This window comes from Rhinolophus sinicus, linkage group LG06, assembly GCF_036562045.2.
Source record: "Rhinolophus sinicus isolate RSC01 linkage group LG06, ASM3656204v1, whole genome shotgun sequence".
Lineage (NCBI taxonomy): Eukaryota > Metazoa > Chordata > Mammalia > Chiroptera > Rhinolophidae > Rhinolophus > Rhinolophus sinicus.
In genome coordinates this window covers 116,046,028-116,067,527 of record NC_133756.1, presented here as the reverse complement: position 1 = coordinate 116,067,527, position 21,500 = coordinate 116,046,028, and the positions used below count along the sequence as shown (strand labels likewise).

Here is a 21,500-nt window from a genome sequence, read left to right as displayed (position 1 = left end):
TGTGGTAGGGGCTGGGGATTCACAAATACAGATATACAAAAGGAAGGTGATAATTCCTGATTTGGGGGAAACAAACACAGAAATCCCAATCTGTGTGTAGATGTGACTGCTAGGGGAAATCCAGGAAAAATCCATCAAAGAGGTGATAATTGAGGGGGTCCTGCTTTTAGAGAAGGGATGTGAGAGATTAGAAGGAGTTAATCAGGCAGAAGAGAGGCAGAAGGGCAAGCTGGCGGAAGGAGCACCTTACTCGGAATGAACGCACTAGTCAGGGCACAGACCAGACAGAGGTGGAGGCCTGTCTGGAAAAGCAGTTTGGGATCTGATTGCAACATGCCCAAAAAGCTGGGAAAAGGAGCTTGGATTTCATCCTACAGGCAGCAGGGAACCCCTGACAGTTGAAACTGGGGAGTGACAAGATCCAAACGTGCGTGGTGGAAATATCACTCTGGCAAGAACATACAAGAGGATAGATTAAAGGAAACAGGAAGCTATTGCCATAGCCCAGACAAAACAGGATGAGGGCTTGAACCAAGGCAGTAGCGGTGGGAAAGGAAAGAAGCTCCCACAGATAAAGGCAGGAATGGTGCACAAACTCCAGAAGCTTGGCTCTTATACACTGTGGACCTTGAACCACGTTCTTATTTCTGAACAGTTTCTGACTAATTCTGAATGTCCCCAGGTCCAGGGCAATCACTCAAAGGGAGGAAACTGGCATAAAAGTTAATCTGTTTCAGCTGCAAGGCAACCCCCCACCCCACCCCCACCCCTTCTCACCAGAAATAATGGAAGGCAGCGCTGGAAAAAAGAGCATCTGGCTGCAGTGAAGACCCATCCCTTCCCGTGCTGGAGCTGTTGGCTCATCCTTGGAAATCACAACAATCGAGAATGGAGAATCGTTCTTTTCATCCTTTCTCCCAGCATTATCCCAGCGACCTCATCCCCTAACAATGGCATGGTTTGTGTTATGTTTTCCCTCCATCGCTGCCCCTCCCCGCAATGGAATTGCGTAGATGCTGTGGCCAGAGGCCGTGAGGTGGTGAGCCCCACCACCTCTGAGCTAGTCTTTCAGGGGCAGAATGCTCCTTCAGGAGGACGAGGCATGAAGAATCAGACCAAAAAGACCAAACATGAACTAAAAGGGATGGGGAAGACCATTTTCCTCCCTCTATTAAACTAGCAAAAAAAAGAGTTTAATTGGCATTTCCTAGGGGTGGTAAGAGTGTGATTAAACAGGCATCCCTGTCCATTGTTCAAAGCTGTTTGTTGTTATCATGCCTTTGGAAAACAATTTGGCAGCATTTTAAGAGCCTTAGAAACGTTCATCCTCTTTTATCCAACAATTGACTAAAGGAATGAAAATGATATACGCATGAAGCTACATATTATAGCACTAGAAGGAAAAAGAGGCAGTGAAGTTTCAGTTCTTTAGTTTGTTTTAATCCCTGCCTCCCCCTCTAACTTTCCCTTAGACTTTGTAAAGTTGGTCTCTATGGCTCTGGACAGCACCAGATAAAGTGACAGAAACTGGAATCTCTCACCTGTATATACAACCTGTAAGAAATTTTACTATGTGACTAATCAGACTTACCAATGAGTTACATTAGAGGACGTCTATTCACTTTATAGGATAGCAAATTATTTAAAAATTTATTTAAAATAATGAACTCATTTACACATTCAGTAGTCTACTGTGTACCAGGCACTGTGCCAGGGGAGTAAACAATACAGACGTGGCCTGGATCTCAGAGCCTAGTATCTAGTAGAGATGCCAATAAGAAACAAACAATTACAATAGAGCATGATCGATATTAGGATAAAGGGAAACACGGTGTGCCAGGGGAATGGGTTATCCTTATTGAAGGGGTCAGAAAAAGCCAGTGCAAAGAACTTAAGGAATTTGGACTTCATTCTAAGGACAACAGAAAACACTAGAATTTTTAAAGGGGAAGTGCTCTGGCTGGCTTTGTATTCTGGAAAGAATACTCTGGCTGCTACGTGAAAAGTTGGAGAAGAGCAAGAGTAGGATTAGGCACGTCCCAGTGAGGAATGGTGGTGGCTTAGACCATAGTGAGGCAGTGGAGGGAAAGAGAAGGTAATGGAAAAGAGATTGAATAGCTAGAATCAACTTCTTAGTGACTGTTGGAATGTGAGGGATGCCCCAGAGAAGAATGACTTCTAGACTTCCGGCTTGAGTGAACTGTGACATCTGCTCCTGCAGGTTTCCTGGAGCACGAGGAATTTTAGTAGAAGGTGCATGATGGATAATGAGTTCGGTTTTAGACATTTAGAAATGGACGGTCTTAAAGACATCCTTGCGCAGCTGAACTGTGGGTGAAGGATTTGGTCCTCAAAATGCACACAGGCTGGTGACAGAGACTTAGAAGTCATTGCATACAGGGATGGTAACTGAGGCAATGGGAGTGGAGAGGATCACCCTTGCATCAAGGATTTATTGAGCTTAGCACAGCACTAAGTGCTGTGAGAGAGGAAACAAGGGGAAGAGAGTTTTCCCAGATCACTCCTTCCGGGATGCCTTCCCATAATCCTGGGCTAATGGAAATCACTATACCCACCGCTTACCTCTGTTACTATTTGCACTTACCATTTTGTGTTATACTTGTTGGCTAACTTATCTCTTGCTTGTAGATTGTAAGCTCCTTGACGGCAGTAAGCATGGCTCAGACCTTTCTACTCCCAGCCCACAGCAGTGTCTGCGGCCTAGTATAATATGTGTTTACTGTTTGAAGAACTGATGCTGTAATGAGGAGATACAGCACAGATTACACTGCATTTCCTCTAATACCTCTTGTTTTTTTAAACATTATACTGGAGGAGGGAGAAGCATAGATAAGGTGTGATTAAAAACCACGGTGAATGCTGCTGCAGAGTGCCATCCAACGGAAAGGCAGGGATCTTCAACACGGGAAGTAGGGCATCGAACCTTAGTAACAGAGTGTGACAAGTTTCAACTTGTTCGCTGCTGTCAGTCGGGTGTGAGCTACACTTGAGAGAAGGTGTGTTTTAAAGTGTGCCATAAATCATCCTCTAACATGACAATGCCCCCTGTCACACATCACTTCTGGTACAGCAATTTCTGTCAAATAAAAACATTACGGTGTGTCCTCATCCACCGTATTCACTGGATCTGGCACCTTGCGACTTCTGGCTCTTCCCCAAAGTCAAAATGACCATGAAAGGAAAACATTTTGAATTGATTCAGGACATCGAGGCAGCCACGGCAGTACAACTAAAGACAGTCATGAAAGAGGACTTCCAGAACTGCTTCAGAAAGTGGCAAGAATGATGGCATAAATGTGCCTGGAATGAGGGAAAGTATTTTGAGGGGGATTAACGGCAATGTGTCTTTTACTGTAATGTATTTTTTTAAAATGTGAACATTCACCATATTTTTTGATCACACTGTGCATATAGGTTTTAACTGAACTTTAGTTTTTGGACAACTTTTCAAGAGTACTCCATTTGCAGGAAAAAAAGTCTTCTTAAATTGTGAAATTATTTCCAGATGCTGTCAGGTGTTTTGTCACGAGTACATACTAGGTGTCTACCGCTATGCTCTGGACGGACTGACTGCCCTTCAGCAGGCTTCTCTGGTATTCGTGTAAGAGGAGCTCCTGGCAACAGCTTTGATACAAGTTTGATCCCAAGAGCAGTGACTAATTAGCACTTAGTCGCACAGGCTGTTGTAAAGGAAGACAGTCCCAGAGGGTTAACACAGGGCTACTCCCTACCTACAAGCGTGCCTCTAATCTGACAGCACAGACTACCAAGAGAGGATCGGCTAGAGAGTAAGTACAGATAAAATGTTAGGAATAGGGAAGATTAAATATTTATATTCTATTCAGACGGAAGATTACGTACATTAGAGCAGAGAGACACAGAGGAAAAGAGAATGTAAAATGGTTATAAAAAGAGAAGGCCTGGAAGGAGAGCCATGACTAGCCTTTGTGAGTCTGGAAAAGATAAAGACACAATCTAACATGGCAGCCTCCCACACTGGTAAGGGAAGGGGAATATTCTAGAGGTGCAATGATTGTTAGGCCTGCTCGGAGTGATTAACACGCAGTCTCTCATTCCTGACTGTGGACCTACGGGGTAGGAATCCTTCGTGCCGTCTTACAGAGAGAGTAACTGAGGCTCAGGGAAGGAGAATACTTTCACCAAGGTCTCATGATATTCAAGTATTTCCAAAGTCCCAAAGACTGTAAGGTAAGAATGATGCCTCCGGGTAAAATTCCCTGGGGAGGATGGTCATTTTTCACTTATGGCTGTGGCCAGTTAATCCAAAGTCATCAATTTTACAGAGATGTGCTGGCATCAGCTTTTATCAGCTCATGAAAACAGACTGTTAAATTTTTAGGAATTTTGCAATCCACTTGATTTCACCTTAGTGATTTGAAATCAGCCATGGTGGGAGTATTTATATCATGGATATTGGCAGATACTACAAATCTGGACTTTTATTTTTCTTTTTTCTGAGACCGTGTTAAACATTTACCAGCACACTGCTGCCGCCTGAGAGCCTTAGAGCATACGTTAGGGAATGACTTCCCTCTCACTGCCAAGTCCTACCCAAGTCCCACCTGTTGGTTCTAGTTCCTGAGAAGGCAGCTGAGACTTCACTTGTGGTTATCTAGCATAAAGAACCTGCCAAAAATGTGAAGTGATGTCTGTCACGGGAAGGGAGAGAAAGTGGTAGCAGCTATGCCATGTACCTGCCATCCCTGGCACAGTCTAATGCTCTAATTTTAGAGCTGAAGGAAGAGAGCCAGAGGGGGAAGGTGATTTGCCTGAAGCCACATCGTGAATGAGAGGCAGCGCTGAGGCGAGAAGTCAAATAATCTGACTTCTAGTCTGTTGATCTTTCCAGGCCAGCACAGAAACCACAGAGTTGAGGACCTCTTGACTTCGCTAAAATCTCTATTAATACAAATATTAAGCAACATTGTAGTGACAATGACCACCACGCAGGAATACTGCCGACGGCATACAAACATATAATGAGGAGTGGACTAGAATGAACTGGTTCTTTCAGCCCTGGAAGTTTATGGTCCTAGGTTTCTCAGAACTCTATCTATGCTCAGATGTGCCTTCCACCTGACCACAGAAACTACTATCAACCTGAAGTGTGCGATTTCTAAGAATCTTATGTGACTTAGGCACACCCCGACAACCAACCACTACACTGTCAGCGGACAAAAGATACAGAGATTATCTTAGAGGGGGATTTTACCAGAAAACATGAAATGAATAATACCATGAGTGAAAAGGAAAAGTCACAATAGCCTATTCCCATGAACATCAGTACTCAGTTATCTGCAAACTATTTTTGTTCATTTCTTTTTAAATGCTGCATTTTTGAAAAAGTAATATGGCTTAAGAGTCAAGAGGTATAAAATGGCAAACAGTAAAAAGTCTCCTTTCACACTAACCCCAACCATCTTATTCTGCTCTGCAGAGATAATCATTGTTATAAGTTTCTTGTGTTTCATTTCAGAGATATTTTATGGGTGAAAGAGTAAATATATACAATACGTATTTTCCTTCTTATACAAATAGTCACATATTGATTTAATATCATTATAGATAATGTAACTGAGGCTCACTTTTTTCCATTCAAATTGTACCTTGGAGTTTATTCCATATCAGTATCTAAAGAACTTCTACATTAATTTTTATGGAAGATACTTCCAACCTTGTGAGAAAGTCAGAACAGGTATTATTTTCAGATAAATGTCTTATTAAAAATTATCACAACTTGATGCCAGAGAGCTAGCAAACACAAACACCATTCAGATGAGAAAATTACTTAAGCTCACGTTGATACACATTAGGGGATTTTCTTATTGCATTTATTTGGTTTTCCTTATAAAATGAAGTGACATATAGTAGTCACAGGTCAGTAAGAGTAGTAAACTCTGTTGAACCAAATTTGTACTAATTTTTTTCCCTGTGGTTCAAAAAAAAAAGGCTAAATGAAGAACAAATAACTAAAATTATGGTCATGAAAGTGTTTTGAAGGGCTTTCCTATAGGAAAAGAAATTGTTCTTTAAATTAGTTCTGTCTTATTCCCAAAAAGATTCCAGTTATTTATTATGATTTGTGAAGCTGTCTACATTCTGCTAGGAGATCCTTGAGGGTAACAGTGTGTTCATCTTTATATGTCAGACACAGACAAAGTCACAGACATACGAGTAACTAGGACCCCAGGGACTGCCGAATAGATGAAATGATATTAGAGGGAATATTTAAATTACCTGAGAACTCAGTTTGCTACCCTTGAACATGTCCAAAGAATATACAGTTGAAACCCAGTGGAACGAAGGCTAAGGAGAAATTGAATAGAAATCTATTTGGGCAGAGACCCCTTGCACGCTCTTTAACCACAGCAGGGAAACCGCCGTTCCTGCCTATGCAGAAGATCATTTCAACTTAGCCCAGACGTATCATGTCTGTAATTCAATACAATTCTACAAATACGTACTGAGCAGCTTTACGGGTACACAGTGGCAACTCAATAAATCTATATCTGAGTCAATTTTTAAACCCTATGCTATATTATTCTCACTTCTGTACATGTCTAATTCTCCTAGTAGACTGTAAACAACTTCAAGGGATCTGTTTTAATCATCGCTGTATCTGAATGTGGAATGAGTATACCGGGCAGTCAAAGTCAAATATAGCAACAGAATAAAGACCCATGTAACTCATTCTGGGAGTCATCGGGGGCTGCAGGAGGAAATGGTGAGGGGAGGTAAGTGATCAAGGGATGCTTCATGTGAAAGTAATAACATCTGAAAAGAGTCTTAAAGGAGGAAAAATATTCCCAGAAGCAAATTCTGGGAACAAGAGATGCAAGACGGATGAAAGAAAAAATATTCTGAACGTAAAGGGGAAGACATCATCATTAAAATGCATGGCGGTAGGGATAGTCAAGAAGTGTTCAGGAAACGACACACAATTGAGTGTTTCTAGAGCCTCCAGGGTCCCAGGAAAAGATGAGAATGAAAAAGTAGGTTGAGTCCCAATCACAGACGGTCTTCACTAATGGCTTGAGTTTTGTCTTGAAAAAGGATGGGGCGGCTCGAAATTTGAGCAGAAAGAATATGATATAAAGAAAACATCAGGATTTAAAGAAAAAGGCAAAGGTGGATTTATATCCTAAACTCTTAATCACTAGCAGTGTGACTTCAGAGAAGTAATTCAATCGCTTCGAGCTTTAGCATTTCCTTTATAAGTGTAATATATACCTTACTAGATTGAAAATGAGAAGAAATGGATGTTAAAGGGTTCTATACACTGGGAAGAGCAACATAAATATTAATTGTTGTTATAATCATAAGCTGTGCTTTGGGAAAAAAGCCTTATTGAGGATTTGCTGGAGGTGACAGGAAAACCTAGAAGTGGAAAAGACAGGACGTGGTGGTGGTGGCGGGTGATTACTGGCTAGCGCAGATGAAGACATAAGTCCTATCACCTGTCCTCACCTGCAGACCCAAGGACCTACCTGTCCTTAACCCTTCCTTAAGCAAGATTCTCAGGAATGGACGTAGATACCAACCACGAGGCATTCATGACTCTAATTTATTTGCGAAAATAAATCCTGGGTCAATATCCTCAATGGGATGACAAAAATGACTTCCCATTACAGGGCATTTACTGGTAGTATTGTATCTGCAGCCTTCCCCAACAGCAATCCATTACGCAGCCAGCCAGCCAAAAACACTAAGCCAAAGGGGCCTTAAGAAAGACATTAAGTGTAAGATATTAATGACTGGGGAAAGAGGATGTGGGGTACATGGGAACTCTCTGTACTATCTTCTCAATTTTTCTGTAAATCTAAAATTGAAGAAATTAAAGTCGATGTTTCAAAAAGTACATTACAGGTCCAGAGTGGATTTATTTGTAATAGCCCAAAACTGGAAACAATCCAGGTATCCATCCATAGGAGCAGGATACACCACCTGTGGTACATTTATGCGATGGAATACTACTCAGCAATAGCAAATAATGGGCTATCAACACAATCAACAACATGGATGCATCTACAAAGTGTTACACTGCGTGAAAGAAGCCTTACATAGCAGAGCACATAATATAAAATTCCATGTATATGAAGTTCTAACAGGCAAACATAATGGATGGTGGAAAAAAGTCAGAACTGTGGCTGCTTCTGGAGGGTGGGGTGGGAACTGTCTAGAAAGGGGCATGAGGAAACTTTCTGGGATGATGTTAATGTTTCATAGCTTGACAGGGGCTTGAGTTGCACAGGTATATGCATTTGTCAAATCTCAGCGAATGCTCACTTAAGATTTAGGCATTTCACTTCATGTAAATTTTACCTCAAAGAAAAATACTAAACAAGTACTGGACTCTAGTTAATGAGTTAACGATATGCATGCATGCTGAAATATTTAGGGAGAAATATACTGATGTTTGCAATTTACCTAAAATGCTTTTAAAAAATAAGGTGGATAATGGATGAGGCAAGGGATGGATAAGTGGATAGGTATGTGATATGGCAAATACCATAAAATATTAATGGCAGAATATATAGATGGTAGGTATTTGGGTATACACTATAAAATTCTTTCAACTTTGCTGTATATTTGAAAATCATTTTTAAAATGTTGGGTAAAATAAAAAACATTTTGGGGTCCTGTGTCTAGGTTGGGTAATTAGGAGAAAGAGATTATATTTCAGCTTATAAGGCCAGGCTTGTAGGCTCTTAATATTAATAAAACATCTTAACATTTAACTCTTTACATGAATACAGACAGCCTTTTCATATTTTTCTTCATTTCATCTCCCTATCTGATTTATGTACCTCTCAACTGTGTTTTGAGGATACCTTCATTACAGCATTTATAACATACTTTTGTGACCACTTTCATCTTTGTATCATGCTACTGGACTACTGAGAACTTGAAGACAGGGCCTTGTCTTTCTTTTTTGACTTTGTGTTCCCTTTGCCTGGCACAATACCTGACATACATAGAGGGTACTCATTCAAGTATTTGCTGAGTACGCCCCATGGGTTACGAGGCAAGCAGGCTGGGGCCATCAGACTCTTCTCAAGGCCCTGGGGAAATAAGGAAGATTTCCCACAGAGACCTGTGATCCAAAACATATTCTATGGGAGAGATTCAGGACTTGGAAGGTAACAACTGGATGCAGAGAAACCTGTATTTCCTCATCTGCTTTTACCCTGTCATACTGCTGCCTGAAGTACTTGGTAGATGAAGCTGGTGTAGTATATACCGTAGGTTGGCTCATTCAGACTCCACACACTCACCTCTAGTTGGAAAAGCTGGAAAACTAAAAAATCACCCTTACTAGCTTGCTTGCAGTGAATCTGCCAATTATCTGCATTCACACAAGACTGGCAAATTGGAAGTGACAAAGACCATTTTCCTGCTCTGTTGGCTGTTTCTTGTTTCTTCTGGCAAGCAAGGGTGTAGACACAGAAGGGTTTTACGCTGCTGAGGCATTTTCCAGCTTCCTGAGTGTCATGGGGTAGTTGCAGCAGCTTTTCAAGTCTGATCTCCCAATTGCTAGATCACAGCTTCGGAGTGGGGATGGGGTGTCAGACTGATCGCTAGGGATATTCTGAGGGGGTGGGCACTGTTATTTGTGGACAACACCCAGCTTTAGTTCTTCCTCTTGGTAAGCATCTAATTCTTTGTATTAAATTCCTTCCTGTTCAAAGTATCTGGAGTAATTTCCATTTCTTACACTACTCTCTGGGTATCAAGAGATAAGCTTGAGTGATGAGGGGCCAGGCCCACATGGATGTGAAAGGGGTTGCATTCTGGAGTTGCTCACAATGAGTACCTATTCAATATTCAACTAATTGCTGAACCCTACTTTGTGTCACGCACTGGGCTAGGGGCTGGCCTCAAGAGACAAATGGGTGATTCATGCCAACGTGTGGAAGAAGAGCCCATAGCGATGGGCGTCTGAGAGAAGGGAGGAATGGCCAGGATAGGGGTGCAGGTGAAGAGGCAGCCTTAGAAGGAGATAAAATACTCACTCTCAGACCTCAAACCCAATAGTAACTAAAATGCTTAGCCTTTTATGTGCAGCATATTCATCTAAATTATCTCACTTAACACCCCTTCCTATCCCCCTTTTATTAGGGTTAACATGTGGCAGGCACTTTATACATTTTGTGCTTATTTAAACTTGGGAGCACCCTAGGAAGTAGAAACTGCCTGAGGTCCCACCATTATTAAACAGCAGGACCAGCACTCAAACTCCTATCTTTTGATCCAAATCCTACCTTCTTCGGGATAACAAAACCAGAATTTCAGTTCCTCAAGAGATATGTTTAAAACCTAACATTGTACAGACATGAGGAATTGTTATCCTTCTCATGAAAAACCTCTTTCTCCAAATTGGAAGTCTTCAAGGAAAGGGAAGAGTGCCCCTACTGCTCAGGCCCAGAAAGGGAAAACAGAGGTCCTAGGCTGGCTCCCCTCAGACCAGACTCACAATGAACAAAGGGGGTGGGGGGCAGAGAAGGAAAACCAGTTGCTGCCACCACAGCCTCCTCACTAAGGCAGCTCTTTATCTCCTGCACCATTGTTTCCAGCTCAGAGGACACCATCCGGACCTAAGAAATGAAAGTGTCCATTGGGAAGGGGAAGAACACACACATGCCCCCTCCACATACAAAAGGACATTTGTGTCAGGCTGCCTAAGAGGCTGACACACACCAAGGGCTTGCCCCTCCTCCCTTCACCCCTAGAAACAGACAAGAAAGGCAGCTTTCTGGTACCCCACAAAGGGGGGAGGCTGTGGCAGGGAAGAGAACACACACTCTCTAAATCTGCTGACTTGATTCATCCCCAAACTGACACAATGAGGAGAGGAAGACTTCAGGAAATGGGCAGATTATGTCCAAGAAAAGATTTCCTGCAAGCAGTGAACGGGAAACTTACATGAAAAGCGAGGACTAAAAATACACAGGCTGTTGGAAGCTCGTGGGGAGGCCCCTAGTTCTTCGCGAACTGTCTGAGGAAGCTACTGGGCTTGAATTCTCAGCGCCCACCAACCCAGTGAGCTCAATGCAGCACTGGCTTTATTCCCCAGGAAAGCTAATCAGGCACCTGAGGTGATTTACATTTCAATTTAACCTTCTCAAGTCCTCACTGTGTTCTAGGCTCCCTATTCTTTTAGTGGTTGCAGCACTTCAGAAGGTAAGAGCTCTAGTGCCGTAGACACATAGTAGCTTGATTCAAGTGATGAGAGAAGTGGATAGGTAGTACAAACGATATCCTGTTTAAGTGAATTTTGATTATCAAGGAATAGAGCCCACAATTTAAGAGTTAGGAAGACTTAAAGGGTTAGCCAACCTGTGTAGAGGTGGCAGTGGAAGGCCAGAAATTTATTTGTGCATGAAGGCATGTGTAATGAATGACAACACCAGGAGACCAAAACGTAGCTATTAGTGAGTGTTAGTATCTGATTTTGAGAAAGAACCTTTCTGGAGGGGCTTCACAGCAGAAGCTGGCCTGTGGTGCTCCCTCCACGCTTTGGGCCTGGCCAGAAATGTGACGACGATGGAGTTTGTTTTCAGAGCCGCCTTCATCCCCTTCTCTGATACTTCCAGAAGCTTCATTTTGCCAAACATTTACTGAGCCCCAACATCAGGGGACTTCCTATAGCACACAATGCAACGGAGCAAGCACCTCACAGTCTAGCAGCAAATACTTGTCCTACAAATAACAGAAGGGAGGGAGCCGCGCTGGGCTGCCTGGGACCCTGGCATCACTTCTGAAGGGCTCATCACACTGCCGCCCAAACAGTTTCTCCTCCCAATCCAGCAATTTCCAGTCATCACACCCAGAAGCTTTGGGCCCTGATTACAAAGGAAAATCTTATCACCAATCTTCCTTCAAACACACAGACACATACCTCAAGTCCTTCCTCAAGATTTATAATAAACAATTTGAGGCCAAAGATCTTTCAGTGTCATATTTTTATACCCAATGGGAGCCAGATGTGAAGGTACATTGGAAAACAAAACGTAGGTGGTCCCATGTGATTAGAGTCTAGGGACGCTGGGCTAGGAGAACAGCAAGTTGTTTGTGTTTTTTTGTTTTGTTTTTTTTACACGGATGATCTAAGATTTCTTTTGTTGTAAAATCCCATGGATGTGTTTGTTGTTGCTACTCATACCTTCACTGATGTCTTGGCAGTGTTTGGGGCAGGCGAGCACTCCTTTCCTAAATGCTGCTCCCAAACCCTCTGGATTAGCTGACATCACAACTTCCTGCATTTCTGCTCCTTTTCTATCTTCACAGGGATCCCCTTAAGGTCTATGATCCCCAGAATTCCATCCTCAGCGTCTCCTTTTCTTACTCTGCGTATTCCTTGGTGATTTGGATTTCTCAGCGCACGGCGTACTCCTAGACTTACATCTCCAGACCCAACTTTAGGAGCTACTGCGCAGCTTTGAGTGGAGTCGATATCTTCACTTCCACTTGGCTCCTTCTTCCTATTCTACACATTAGAAGGAAGGGGGGATTATTAACTGGCATCCCAAATCTTCCAAACCTTGGTGAACTGTTTTATAATGTAAATAGAGAATAATTAGAATTGTGTGTTTTGTTTTATCTGTGGATGTCTGCACATTAAGTTTATTTTAGAACTCAGAAATATAGGTAACACAGCTGTCATTTCATATGCTATATCAAAACAATAAGCATTACGAAACCGTGAAAACTGGACAGGAATAAAAAGTGTGGGAAAATTAGGTGGCCAAAGAGTATGAGAAACATATTCGGAAATTCTTGGGTTTTGTGCAGTTAGAAATGAAACAAAACAAACAAACTGGATCAGTGACTTAAGAAGGGATATAAACTATACTAAAATGGGTTAGCAACTACTCTCATTTCTTTCTAAAATCGCAGAGTTATGGGAAAGAGAAGAGACTCACTGGATTCAGCTGCTCTGCAATCTGGCTGTGATTACTCGGGCATCTACATTTCACTATGGACTTCTGAAGACTGCCGCACTAGCAGAGAATGATGGTGAAAGAACCTTGGGCTGGGCAACAGGGTTCTCCAACTGGCTTTGCTACTGAATACTCCTTGATGAACATTCATCTAAGGTCTTCAAGTTCCCAAATCCATACACGTTCTTAGCATGTGGTCTCAGCAAAATATCAGACAATCGTTTACACCTCACGGTAGATTTCAGTCAATGGGTTTGATTTCTTTCTTTTTTTTTTTTTAGGGTTTGATTTCCTTACCCAATAGTACTGGCCTCTTAAGCCAACCCTTCCAACAGACATAAGGACAGTGGCAGAGTGTCCAAAAGACACCAAAGAAGCTACACTGCAAGAGTTGCCTTTTGGCCGAAGTCTCACAGACGTGGTGAGAGGGTATGAGTTTTTGTCCTACTAGAAATCAGGGCAAAATTCCTCATAGCTAAGTCAAAGACTTAGTGAAAAAAAAAAGCTGGAGAGTAATAAAAAAGGAATGATAATACTTCATCCCTTGACATCCCAGTCTCTTAGAAGGAAAAGAACAAGAAGGGGGAAGTCAGAAAAAAAACCAGTGGAGGTTTAAGAAAATAAAATTCTCCCCCCATAGAAGAGCATCATTCTAATCACTCCCCACCCCTACATTACCTCGAATTCAGCTAAGGATGGGAAACAGAAAACATGCTGTCAATAAATGAATAGCAATTGAGTTCGCCCCTACATTCCAGAGGGCACATTCTATGGAGGCCCTGAAATTTAGGAACTCCAAACCTAGCTAAGAAGCCATGCATATCTTTAAAACATAAAGTAGTAAGTAAACATTGTAAGTCATAAGTGATAGTAGGAGTTTAGAGCAGTGAGCAATTGCTGCGGTTCTGGGTGGTCTAGAAAGACTTTGTAAGCAATAGACCTGGAGCTGGGCCAGTTCTCAATGGGAAGGCTTGGACTATGTGATCCTTTCTGGTTGACCTTTCTTTTTGGATTAATCATCAAGGAACTTCTAAAAATACAATAACAACCACCACGACAAAAACTTATCCATGTAAGTAAAAGTACTTCATAAAATAGAAAATGTTAAATATCGTATCACTTGAATCTTAAATATCATATCACTTATCTGTCACCATCATCATTACAATAGCACTGAACACTAACTGAATGTTGTGTCAAACACCACACTGTTGACTGGATAACATAAAACTCCTTCACAGTCTCCATCTTCCTTATTTGACTTTATTATACAGTCTAGAAAAGCAGAACATCTGCTTTGCTAGCTTTCCTTCTAACTGGAGTTATCCATGTGTCACGGTTCTGGACAATAAGACATAATCAGAGATCTGCTGGGGGCTCCTGGGAAAGCTTCTGATTGTCTTGCTGCCGTGAGGTGGAAAGCCGGCAGATTATGGATGCCTGAATGCGGAGCTGTGAAGAATAAGCATCCTCGATCACCACACTGAGTCTCTAAAACAAAGGCAGTTGCTGCTTATTCGAGACTTCTCATAATGTGACGTTATTTAAACCACTATCAGCTTAATAAACTGAAAATATTCCTGATATAAATGCCACATGCTTAACCAAGGTTATAAAGTAGGTAGGTGACCTAAATAGAATTCAAGCCCATGTCTGACAGATCCAAAACCCTGACTCTTAACCATTATCCTATCAAGGGTGCAATCCGTGCTATGAAAACTTGTTTCTTAATGACCAGTCCTGTGGTTGTTTTGGTTGTAGGGACTAGACATCCTATGATGATCACAGCCATTCTCATCATAAAACTTTATATTCTGGGTATATCTTAAAAATATGTTCCAAAAAGCAATGACACCCATTTCATTGGCTCTTGGTCTAGGAGCAAAGGTATTCAACCTATGGACTTATATCAATTATCTTCATTGATTCCCTTCTTGACAAGTCTATGACCCTCTTCTTTCATTTTAAATTTCTTGCACATTTGAAATCCAGAGAAATTGAACATTTGCCTACAGAAACTTTCCATTTCCCCTTTCTTTTTTCTGTACCCATTTGGATTTTCAAGATGGCCACAAATGAGTTCTGTCCTTGTTTTCCATACAATAGACAAGTGTCATTTAAACAAACTCAGCATCTGATAACACTTAAAAATAAACAGCTGACTGTTTCTGGAGGGTCACTTATCCCCTTACAATAGAGCAAATTGGAAGATCATTCAGAAATATTTCAAAGCCTAAAACAACACTGAGCTGATGGTGACAGTGATCAGCTGCTGGCAGCTGTTAGGGTTTTCATGGCTTTACTCTCAAGTGAAACGTACTCCTCATCTGTGGTGAGGACTGGCCATTACATAGGATTAATGGGGCTGCTTCTGGCTGTCATGGAAAGCGTAAGATATGTTCTTTATGTGGATCCCTCAGAGCACACATCCTCTCTGCAAAGCTGATAGGTCACCTCCCTCAACCAATTAGCTAATTGTCTGAAATCACTCCTCATAGATCAAGAAAAACTGTCTTGTGAATGAACTCTGTTCATGCTGTAAGCAAGAGCCTTTTGTTTCTTTTTGAAGACCCTATTCAACTCTAAGGCCCTTTCCATCAACAAAATTCTAAATTCTACAAATGTGAACAATCAGCTCCAATGAATGAATCCTTCCAGCTTTACAGCGAAAGAGTGCTTTTTTTTTTTTTTACATGTTTTCTTTCTTTTCTTTTTTTTTAAGAGAAAATTGTTTTTTAAATGTAGCTTCCTGACTGCACCAGGTGTGAAATGGTAAATAAAAGAACAAACAGTTGTGCCGGTCATCTTTGGTTGTTTCCTTTAAAACTTGCCAGACTGATGTCACCGTGGGTGTGTTCTATTCTGCTGACCAAGGAAGGTCTTCCCAGAAAAACCTATAGACTGACTGCCCAATTCTAATCAAAACATAACATCATATTCTAAAAGTTCAGAGCTATCTGGAACACTGGTAGCTGGCTCTCACTGAATAAAGAGAAGCGAGTGGTCCCTTTTTTGTGGTTGATACTAGGTACTATAAAGAACCTTCGTATTTGGCCTACAGGGATAAGATGGGCTGAGAATCAATCACCTTGCATTCAGTGACAAGACACCTTGATTTACACCATTTGCACACTGTCACTCAATGACCTTTATTTTCTTGCTTCCTATTACAGCACTATTTTGTTCAGATTTCTACATTTTCCTGTGCCATTTCCCCTGCTACTTAGACCTCTTTCTTTAAAAGGTGACAATCCGAGAAATGAAACATACACAAAAGGGAAAACCCAAATCTCTTGCATCTGGGAATACTGGAAAAGATTTCCTGGAGATGATATAAAAGCTACATAAAAATGGACAGATTTTAATAAATAGAGAAGGGGGACAGCTTAAAAGGAAACTCTCCAGAAAAAGGAGAAACGAATGAGTACTTACTATGAGACAGATACCATGCTAAGTACTTTAGCATAAATTCTCATCTATACCTTATCGCAGGCTACGTTGGTATTATCATTATTCTTGCAAAATGTTTAACCAGCCTAAGAATTCTGTCCAAGGTAACAGACCAAATAAGAGGTGAACCTAGTTTTCAAACCCAGACCGAGCGTCCAATCATCTCTTTCCCACCACACTGCAGCAGTGGGATGGAGGCAGGGAAGCCAGTAGGGTAGGCGATTGTGTAGCAGCTGCCGAGTATCTACTGTCTTTGGGAATTGCCTTTTTTTTTTAAAGGGGGGCCCTAAGAGAAAGACTCCAGTAGTGCTATTAGGTAAAACCAGAGGGAAATTGTTGACCATTTCGATAAGTTGAATCAGAACAGGCAGTAAATCACATCTTTTAAGAAACCATCAGCAGCCCTGGCGCTGATCACGCCAGTTCAGGACCAGCATGGTTGCTTCTTTTATCAAATCCCCATTTGGCAACATATTTGAATTGAACTTAAATGCTTCCTGAGCCTTGACTGCAGTGTCTGTACCAGCCATCTAGCTCAGCACATCCGAAAGACAGTGATTATTTGAGGGGACTACATGGGCACTTCCTGTCACACCTACATTTAGTATGTTATCCATTTCCCCAAATAAGATCTCACGGTCTTTTCCCACTTACCAACATTATCCTCTTTCCTACTACTCTAGTTACAGGCTCTAAGATATATCATTTGCTTAATAAAAGTTGACTGAAGAAATGATATATAACTGGCATTCAGTAAGTGTTTGTTGAGTAAATAAATGAACCAGATGCCTCTATTGGAAGAAGTGGATGAGAGCTGGTAAGCCATAGATTGACTCGAGGTTAGAGGACTGGGGTACATTGTAAAGTGAGATGGTAAACACACACGAGAGCTGCTAGATGGGCTGGAGGTACCCTGCATGCTAGGCACAGGGATTTGACTTCATTTTATAGGCAACAACAATAAAAAAGGAATCCTGAATGTTGCTGAGGATGAAAAAGATCTTTGGCACCGTGGTCCGGAGAAGGTGGGTGACCCCCAGAACAGCTCTAGGTTGTCAGAGAACAGCCTGCAGATACCAAACAACTGTGGAGAAGACAGTGAACTCCCAGAAGGAGAGGGCCAGTAAGATGGACAGAAAGCAGCATCCTTATCTTTGTTTCACAAAATTCCTCACTTTTTCATCATGACACCAAACGTCTAGTTCCCTCACTATTCTCTCTCTACTGCCAGCGTATCCTTTGTCTCAGTTATTCTTCTCCTCAGGAGTCTTCTTCCTCTGACCGCTCCTTAGTGTTTCTGATGCAAGTTATCATCATGTGTCACAGCCTCAGAACTATTTAAAATGCCTCAGAATTTCCAAACTCTGTGGGAGAGAAAAGCCAGTGTAAATTTTCTTTTTTGAAAGATTTATTGGGGAATATTAGGGAACAGTGTGTTTCTCCAGGGCCCATCAGCTCCAAGTCGTTGTCCTTCATTCTAGTTGTGGAGGGTGCAGCTCAGCTCCAAGTCCAGTCGCCATTTTCAATCTTTAGTTGCAGCCCACCATCCTATGCAGGAATTGAACCGGCAACCTTGTTGTTGAGAGCTCCCACTCTAACCAACTGAGCCATCCGGCTGCCCCTCCAAAAGCTCAGCGGCAGCTCGTTCTCTTCAATCTAGTTGTGGAGGGTGCAGCTCTCTGGCCCATGTGGGAATCGAACCAACAACCCTGTTTGTTGGAGCTCGTGCTCTAACCAACTGAGCCATCCAGTGGCCCGCCAGTGTAAATTTATTGTGTTCTTGTCCCTATGGACAAGACAAACGTCACCTACTCAATGATGGCCAGAGCCAAAACTGAGTAAAATGATTTCTCTCTGCCTTCCCTACTGGAGTACAGCAGAAATGAATACAGAAAATACCTCATTTAGTAGCACATGAAAATAAGTATACTCAGAGAAACGGAAATGTCTACCCCCAATTTCTTTTCCTTACCTTCTGTCAACACATTCTAGTGAAGTGCTATCAACTGATCTGCCTAGAACTCACCCCTGTGCCTTCGCTGAAGCTCATCTTCACACCTCATGCAGCCCCCCCCCACCCCCAACCGCTCCCCAACTATGTTGAAATTATACTCCTCCTTCCAGGGCTACCCTCACATGCCAGCTCCCCTGGGCTGTCTTCTCTGATCTTTTAAATGGAACGCAAATCCTTCCTCATCTAAACCCCCTTAAGTCCTTTTCTGTACCTCTTCCTTCAAATCACAGTAAGACAACAAGATAGTTTCCTCTGAGTATTTAGAACTGGGTTGGGGGCCGGGGTCCACATCACGTGGGCGCCCTCCACAGTTCCTAGTGGGCACATGTACTTAGTACAAGCAGGAGGCTCGCAAACACTGGCTGAAATGAATTAATGAAAATGCTACCTTCCGAGCTTTCACATACACTACGTTAGGACCTGATTATCACGATTTTACAAATAACAAAATGGAGGCTCATAATAGTTCAGTGATTCAGAAAAGAGGGCATGCTTTCCACAGAAGTTGAGTTACAGGGCCCAATAAGAGGATTCAGATTGAATCTGGCACCTCTTGGATAACTGCTCTCATATTTTATTGAATGGCCTACTGAGAACATAAACTGGTACTTTTCTTGGGAGTAAATTTGTCAATATGTATATCAAGAGCCATAAAGAAATTCATATAATCTGAACCAGTATGTCTCCTTTCAGAAATTCATCTTAAGAAAATATCTAGAGACGCACACAGACTTATGCATAAAGATGACCATTGCACTGCTGTTCAAGATAAATTAATGCCTGTGCTTAGGGTGGGGAGAGAGGAAAAAGGGGAGGAAAGGCACAGAGCAGAAATAGAAATACTTTTCAAAAGACGGGAAGTAGGTGAGATTACACTGGTAGTTGTGCTATACTGTGGATGTACTACAAGGTAGATGTGTCGACAGGTAACCCAAGTGATGGAAGCCAGGAAAAGAACACAGTGGAAAGCTGGACGCAATAGCCAGTGCTGGTCCTTGATGAGCCTGGAACGGTGCCATGTTGGAGATTAGAGCAGCGCTGTCCAATAGAAATGTAATACATGCCACATATGCAATTTTAAATTTTCTTTTGACAGGTAAAATGTAAAAAAGAAACAGGTGAAATTAATTTTAATAACATGTCCAAAATATTATCATTTCAATATATAGTCAAACTAAAAATATTTTCTTTCTTTTTAAAAATCTGGTGTGTATTTTACACATCTCCATTTGAATGAGCCAGATTTCAAGTGCCCAACAGCTCACATGTGGCGCACAGGCTGTTATAATCGAGTGCAGTTAGAGGGTAAGGAGAGCAAGGTCAGGAAGAGAAGCAGAAATCAAGGTGATTAATTGAAGGACTCTCTAAAGGACAGCTGGGCTAGACATTGTAGATATGCAAGGACTTAGAAAGTTTAATTTCCATGCATGCTTTCTGAAAAAAATAACCAAGGATGCTTTACAGCAAAATTAAAAAAGATTTTAAGAAAGAGGGTAACATGGGGTGCAAGAAAGGAGATGTAAGCCAGGACTTCAATGAAATGGTAGCAGGCCTTGAAATTAGAACAGGAACTGTAAGGACTTAGAGAAGAATATGTCAAGATGAAAGTCATTTCCCTACAAGAAACAGTATGATTAGAAAGCTAAATGACGTTAGTCATAAGGTAAAGGCAGATGCTTCTTTCTTCAATCAGGAAAAAAATAGGCAATTAGAAATTCCAAGAAAAACAAAAAAGCAAAAACAAGCTATAAATATGAAGCAAAGAAGATGTGGCAAGACATAGAATTCAGAAAGAGAATTAATTCCCTATTTGATCTTAATGTTGGAACATTCTCCTTTAAATGTCACAGGTTTAATATTATACAACTTCATTTTCTTCCTGTGGGTCAAATTATGCAACTGAACTCTGCTGTCAATATTTACATAATTGTAATATTGCAAAGGATATTTATTGGTTTTTAATTCTTAGAATCAATCCACCACTTCTGTGGAAGGAAAAAGCCAGTGTAAAGTTACTGTTCGATATTTTATAGATCTGAATGTAAGATTTACTTATTTTATAGATCTGAACGTAAATGTTATTTAGCTATATAAAACATACCTTAAGATAGGAAGGGACTAATTTTCTTATCTTACTTGTTGGAGAGTCAAAATATTCTGTATACAGTTAGGGAGGGGAAAACAAAATCTTAGGCATATGTGGTAAGCTGCCTAAGACAAATCTGATTGAGGAGTTGTAATGAGTCAGGGATGCCCAATTCCTTACCTAGGAATGCTGAGGCTCCAAAGTTCTGGGGGTACAAAATGTTTCAATGAGAAACAGAAAATATCTAGAGATGCAGACAGACTTATGCATAAAGATGACCATCGTACTGTTATTCAAAACAGTGAGAAAAATCAGTCAGATCTCCTGTTTTGCACTGCAGCCATGAACTTTTCCTCCAAGTTTATAAAAAGCATTTTAAAATTTGCAACGTTAAGTGAAATAAACTGCATCCCAAAGTGTAGAGACAGTACGAAGCCTGGGCAAATGAAATAAAATTTGAGCTACATGTATGCATTAGGAGAACTTTAGGTCAGAGTTACATAATTACCAGACTTCTGAGGCAATCCTGAAGGGACTTGGGCATCTAGTTGAGGAGAGAAAACTGGTACACGGAACAGTCAAAGCTAAGGGCTAGCACTGGTCCTGCCTCCTGTCTGTCTCTGTCATCAGTCCCCCTCCTCCAGCACATGCAGTTTGTGCTCATTCAATAGTCACAGATTTAGGTTCTCATGGCTACTTGAATGACTCAGGATGGCCAAGGATCCATGAAACTGGGCAGAGTCGTCCAGGGAGCGTCTTGGAAGAGCGAAGCCCTGAACTATACCTCAAACGATGTATAGGTTTGGACATGGTGAGCGGGGAGACCACAGGGTCCTTAGTGGGCAAAGGGGATGCGGTCCCCCCCGAGTGAAATGCAAAGATGCTCACATGGCAAAGAGGAAACTGAGGGCAGCCATGGGGCAGGGCATCCAGGAGGTACTTCCTGAGAGACACCAGCTCGTGCTCA

The 21,500-nt window shown here is 41.6% G+C and overlaps 1 protein-coding gene across 1 annotated transcript in view; it reads right to left on the bottom strand.

Moving 5' to 3' along the window:
• The window catches only part of GAB2 (GRB2 associated binding protein 2), a 182,633-nt gene that overhangs the window by 89,761 nt on the left and 71,372 nt on the right, over nucleotides 1-21,500 (bottom strand). The gene's annotated exons all lie outside the window — the stretch shown is intronic.